This window comes from Elephantulus edwardii, unplaced genomic scaffold (genome assembly GCF_000299155.1).
Source record: "Elephantulus edwardii isolate Elephantulus edwardi_28Jun2011 unplaced genomic scaffold, EleEdw1.0 scaffold00066, whole genome shotgun sequence".
NCBI classification, from domain to species: Eukaryota; Metazoa; Chordata; class Mammalia; order Macroscelidea; family Macroscelididae; genus Elephantulus; species Elephantulus edwardii.
Genome location: NW_006399816.1, coordinates 5,941,558 through 5,947,947, shown reverse-complemented (window position 1 = coordinate 5,947,947; position 6,390 = coordinate 5,941,558).

The window sequence follows — 6,390 nt, the reverse complement described above, 5'->3', positions numbered from 1 at the left end:
GCAGAGCATCTGGTGGATTCGAACTGTGTGCCTCTGGGATTGTAGTTGCAGCTCCTTGCCACTAGGCCACCAGAACTCCCCTCTTTCCATGTTCTTGAGATGGTGAATAATGCTTCAATGAACATTGATGTATACAAGTCTCCGTTTGTGCCTCAGTTCTAATTTTCTCAGGATATATTCCAAGCAGTGGAATAGCTGGGTTAAATGGAATTTCTATGTTCAGCTTTTTGAGGAAGTGCCAAATTGCCTTCCAGAATGGTTGTACCATTTTGCAATCCCACCAATAATGTAGAAGAGTTCATATCTCTCCACAGCCTCTCCAACATTTATTACTTGCTGCCCTGTTAAACTTTGTCACTGTTACTGGAGTGAGATGGTATCTCATTTTGGTTTTGATTTGCATCTCTCTTATTGCCAGTGATTTGGAGCATGTCTTCATGAGTCTGTGTGCTATTCTGATGTCTTCTTCTGTGGAGATTCTTTCCCTGTTTTTTGCCCATTTTGTGACTGGGTTAGCAGTCTTTTTCTTGTCCTCATCCAGGACTATTCTGTAAACTTTCATTGTGAGACTTTCGTCTGAGATGGTATTACCAAATGTTTGTTCCCAGTCGGTAGGTTTTCTTTTCACCCTGTTGGAAAAATCTTTTGAAGCACACAGGGATTTACTCTTTAGAAGGTTCCATTCATCAATTTTATCCTCTCCAGATTGTGCATTTCTGGCTGTCTCTCTATACCCTAGACTAGGACTTCTAAGCTTGATCCTAGTTTGTCTCTTATGAACTTTATGGTTTTGGGCTTTACTCCCAGGAGAGACAAGAGACCATGAATAAGCAAAACACTTCTGAGAAACAAAAATAAAGTGGGAGGCATAGCATTCTCTGACCTCAAAACTTATTACACAGCAGTAGTAACAAAACCAGCACGGTACTGGTATGATGACAGGCACATAGAGCAATGGAATCGAATTGAGAACACAGACATATACCCAGCTATCTATGGTCAACTGATATTCAACAAGGAAATCAAACCTATCAACTGGGGAAATGACAACTTCTTGAAAAATGATGCTGGAGCTTCATAAAGCGGCGGCGGTGTGGCACATCCGCACACTATGCTTTCCTGGCGTGCCCAACCTTCCTCTGCACGCCTACCGCTCAGAGCCCACCATGGCCACCGTTCAGCAGCTGGTAGGAAGATGTTGCCTGGTAGACAGCAAAGGCTTTGACGAGTACATGAAGGAACTGGGAATGGGAATGGCTCTGCGGAAAATGGGTGCAATGGCCAAGCCAGATTGTATCATCACTTCAGATGGCAAAGCCCTCACCGTGAAAACAGAAAGCACCTTGAAAACAACACAATTCTCCTGTAACCTGGGAGAAAAGTTTGAAGAAACTACAGCCGATGGCAGAAAAACTCAGAGGGTCTGCAACTTTACCAATGGTTCAGCGCAAGGAGTGTGATGGGAAGGAGAGCACAATCACCAGAAAGTTGGAAGATGGGAAATTAGTGGTGGAATGTGTTATTTCCCCCCCCCCCCCCGCAACTGTGTTCATTTCTTTCTGCCACAAACATTTTACATGCAGCTATTTCAAGGTGTTGGTTTAAGTAGAATCATCTCTTTGGTTAGGAAATAAATGTGTTTGTGCTGATAAAAAAATGATGCTGGCAAAACTGGACTTCCACCTGCAGAAAGCTGAAACAGGATCCACATCTCACACCATACACAAAAATCACCCCAAGGTGGATCAAGGGGAACATTCTTTATCAGTTGAGCCAATCTGTTGTTCGATTTAAAGATGACTTTATGGGATCATTTTGGTTCTAATCTTAGTAATTATTTCAGAACAATCCATTCAAGGGTTTCCTCAGTTCCAGTGGGTCCAGTAGGCCTACTATCTTCCCCTCTTTTTGGTCAGGATCCATCAACTGGCTCTTTGCTAAATATATTTTACAATGTACAGTAAGAACATTGTGAAATGTTCTTCTGTTCTCATGGCTAAGGAGGTAGCAGCAGCCATGGGGGTAACTAGGTGAACATTTCAGGGTTCTGAGCAGAGGACTGATGTGATTTGACTTATGTTTTGAAAGGATCACCCTGTCTACTGTGCTGACAATATACTGTGGAGAGATAGGGGTGGAAACAGAGAAACCGTTAGGAAGCCATTGTGTTGGGTCCAGTGAGAAAGACGGAAGATGTGACCAGGACAACAGCAGCAAGTGCTGAGAAGAGCTCAGGATGACAAATTCACTCACTCTGACTTGAGATGAAGAAGGCTTCGGTGTTCAGGGGAAAAATCAGACATTTTGAACATGTTAGATTTGGAATGTCTTTTTTTAAAAAAAAAAATCCAAGGGGAGAGATTAAGGATCATGAAGGATGACATACTTGTTTGGTGTTTTATTTTTTAGTTTGTTTTTGTTATGAGAGTGAAAGTTTACAGGTCGTATTGGTTTTCAGTCAATAGTTCATACACATTTCATTTTAAAACATTATAATTGACAGATGGACTTAATTACACTGTCTCGTCGATGAGTTTGGGGTTTTAGAGAGAAGACTTTGTACATTGTCAACATATAGGTGATATTTGAAGCCATGAGACCAGATGAGATCATCAAAGGAATGAGTGTAGATAAAAAGGAGAACCCTTCTGCTGTGGTCACTCTGTTAACACTATATTGGAGAGAAGAATGAGGCAGACGAAAACCAGAAGAACATGTTCTTCCCAATGCAAAATGAAGAGAAAGTATTTAAGAGAAGGGAGTAATGAGACAGGTCAAATGCTGCTGAAAGGTTGAGTAAAACAAGGCCTGAAAGAGACTTCTGGGATCCATTAACATTGAGGTTGTTGATATGAATAGTTTAAGTCAAGTGTGGAGGTGAAAAGCTGGCTAGAGGAATTTATAAAATAAAGAGAGGGGAAAAATTAGGGTTAATGAATATAGATGGCTGTTTTGAGGAATTTTGTTGCAAAGGCAAGCAGAGAAATGAGATGGTAACTTGGAGGGGGGAGTTGAGAGGATACAATTTTTAAAAATGTGGTTGACTCTGTCCTTCCTCTACAACTCCCCTAGATCTAGTTCTCCTCAGTCCCAGTACTGCTGCCCTCTCTCAGCCCTTCATCGTCTTACATGCGGGACTGCAGAAATAGGCCAATGTGTGTCCTGTAAGTTGCTATCAGTCACCAGTGTCCTCGGTCTACCTGGTAACCCTACTGTTCATAGTTCTCCACTGATGACACTGTTGCTAAAGAGTGGAAATGGAATCCTTGGATAGGGTAATAGAAACTTTATATTGTGTGCATCTGAATCAGTAGAGTCCCAGAAGAGAAAAACATGAATTCTAATTGCGGAATTAGAATACTTTGAGGTTATTATGGTGTACCATTGAGTCAGAAACAACCCATACAAAAAACCCTCTGGTTGGTTTGCAGAGGCAGTTAATCTCATAGGAGGAGATTGCCTATCCTCCCTCAAAGCAGCTGTTGGCCTTGGACTGCCTACCTTTGCAGTACAGCTTCTTGCTACTAGGCCACCGGAGCAGGGATTTTTAATAAAAGAATTTTTTCCCAAAGCAAGAGACAAAGTCTATGGAAACAAACCATCAAGATTAGAGCCATTTCCTGGGACTAGTAACTGTTTCATTTACACAAGGCCTTAAGAAGGTCCCTGGAGAGGAAGGAATACAAATATAGGGTCTGGAAATCTCTGTGAAGCTAAAGAGTGATTCTTAAGCTCCCCAAAATAAGGGTGGCCTCTAAGTGTTAGAAAATCCTACCCAAAACAGATATGAAAGTAAGTCACAAGTTAGCGGAGCTATAAGTATATGAATGAAGTGTTTGGGAACAACCAAAGGTCATCAGATTTGTGGCTAGAGGTCTTCAGGAGGGTGGAGATGAACTGAGATGGTAGTTGGGTGAGCAGATGTTTCATCAGTTGTATAGAGTGAGCTCAAGTAAAAGTAAAGAGAGTTCTGGTGGCATTATTGTCTGTAGAGAGTTGAGCTGCTAATCCAAAGACAGCATGTATCTCTGGCAGTTCAAAACCACTGGTAGCTCCACAGGATAAAGTTGGGCAGTCCCCTCCTGTGTGATTTACAGCTTTCAAAAACCCACTGTGGGGACGGGTGGGGTAGTTATGAGTGAGTTACAACTTGAAGGCAATGAGTGAGTGAGTGAGTAATAAAGGCAAAGTATTCGTAACAGTGTTATTCGCTCAGCAAAATACTAAGGGAGTAGTTTTTATTAAACCCAGCTTAGAGGTGATGTGAACAGAAGAGAGTTCATGGGAAAAGGAAGTTCCAGATATAGTTGGAGGAAACTCATATTCACACTCTGGTCTTGAAGATACTGAGCTAAACTGAGTCCTTAGATTCAAGGTCACTCAGATCTTGTCACATAACAGGTTCTAAGCTGAGAACTTGTCCCATTATCACCTTTATGGAATCTTTGTGTAAGTTTTATGCTCATTGAACAAAACCCTCTTGGTATCTTGGTTCCCAGAGAACAACTAAGACTGCTTTGATCCATTGATGCAAAAATGTAGGCCTGACTGATAATGTATTTCACTGTGAAAATTAATACATCAGCTTGTGTTCAAGCCAAATGGCAGCCCTGCATAGAGAGTTTGTTACATTCACTTAGGCCAATAAAATTGGGTTTTGGAGCCCGAGGCCTGGGAATTACCCTCTTCAAAGCAGCCCAAAGTGCCCATCTTTAGCAGTACTCCCGGGGCCAGTTAATAATCTGAAACAAGTGAAAATGAAGGGGAAGTTCTAGTTAGAGGAGGTAGACAAGACTTCAGGGCACAGCCAGTGAAAGATGCCTCACCTTAGGCATCTCCTTCTTGAGAAAGTCTCCCTGATCCTTTCTCTACCAGGAGAAAGTCCTCTTCCCCAGGACTTACCTTGGTTTTACTGGTCACATTGGGCAGGAGCATCTACCTACTTATTATAACACATGTGAACTTCTGGATAGTAAGAACAGTATCTTTCTCATCTTTGTATTCTAGGGAGCCTGGTACATTAGCTCAATAAATGAATGAGACTGAGACTGAATTAAAGACAAGAGAGTGGACTATAAGCATCCCCAGGACAGGAGCCTGGTTCTGTAATTCCCAGTGTCCAGCACAATGCTTGGCAGAACCAGTTCCCAAATCCATATCTGGGGTAGCCTCTTCAGGGAATCCTCCTGGGACCACCTCTCTCCTGTATCTAGTGAGATAAGGACACCCACCACCCACGCCTTGCACAGAGCACTACAAGTTCCTGTGCCTGTGCCCTGGTGCCAGGGCTTGATCTTTGTCACTGCATATGGAATCCTTGTTCTTCTGCTTGAAGGAAGTCACTTTAAGGCAGGGGCGTGCAGTGTCCACAATCCTGGTCCATGCAAGGCACATACTGGCTGAGTCCGAGAGGACAGTGCTGAACCTGGCCGAGGACTTCCTCATGAACTCCCTCTGGGGAACAATTCCTGAATTGCACCTCTGATGGGTGCTAACTGGGGACACAGAAGACTGGGGGGGGGCATCCTCTGCCCTGACTCCCTCAGGATCTTTATTCTCCCCCATCCTCCCCCAGGTCGCAGCTCTGGAGCCCTCCCCTGCAGCCTCAAGCTATGCAAAGTTTCAGAGTTTTCTTCCACTTGCGTCATGGAAAAGGCTAGTGGGTGACCGTGGCCAGGAACTACGCTGCAGTGGGGGTTGGCAACCTCGCCCTGCGGCGCTCTGACCCCCGAGGCGAGAGGTAGCTCCAAGGGAGATGTATCTGTAAGCGGTAGCTTCGGCCGCCCTGGGGTCTTGGCCTCGTTTCCCGCTGGGTCATCTCTTCTAACCGCCTTGCTAACTGGACGGACCACAAACAAGTGAAGCGAGGTGGAAAGAAGTAGGCGGAGTAGGTGGGGCCCCAGCACCCCAGGCGCCCGGGGGGGGGGGGCGGAGCTGTGCCTCGCTGGGCCAGTCCAACGCACGCACGGAAGTGCTGTGGAATTCGCCCAATTCCCTAGCCTGCTTCCCTCCCTCTTCCCCCAACTCGGCTATTCCCTCCTTCCTCAGGACGCCACCTCCTTTTTTTTTTTTTGTTTTGGAGCAGGCTTCTCACCGGCGGCGCAGAGGGGCTGCGAGTGCAGAAGGAGAAGGCAGGCTTGGGGGCGCAGCCTGCCGCCCACCGGCCGGGCTCCGCAGAGCAGGGCTGGAGGACAAACCGACTGAACCGACAGGCTGACCACCTCGCCATCTGCTTTCCTGAGTTGGCTCTCCAAACTCCTGTTGAGTGAACGAGCGCGAGGGGCCCGGGGTTGGGGGTGTCTGGACCTACCCCGTGCGTTGGGGACCAGTTCCCTTTGGACAAGGGTCCTTGGACTCAGATCAGGGTCAGCTTTAGGTTCCGAAACGCTG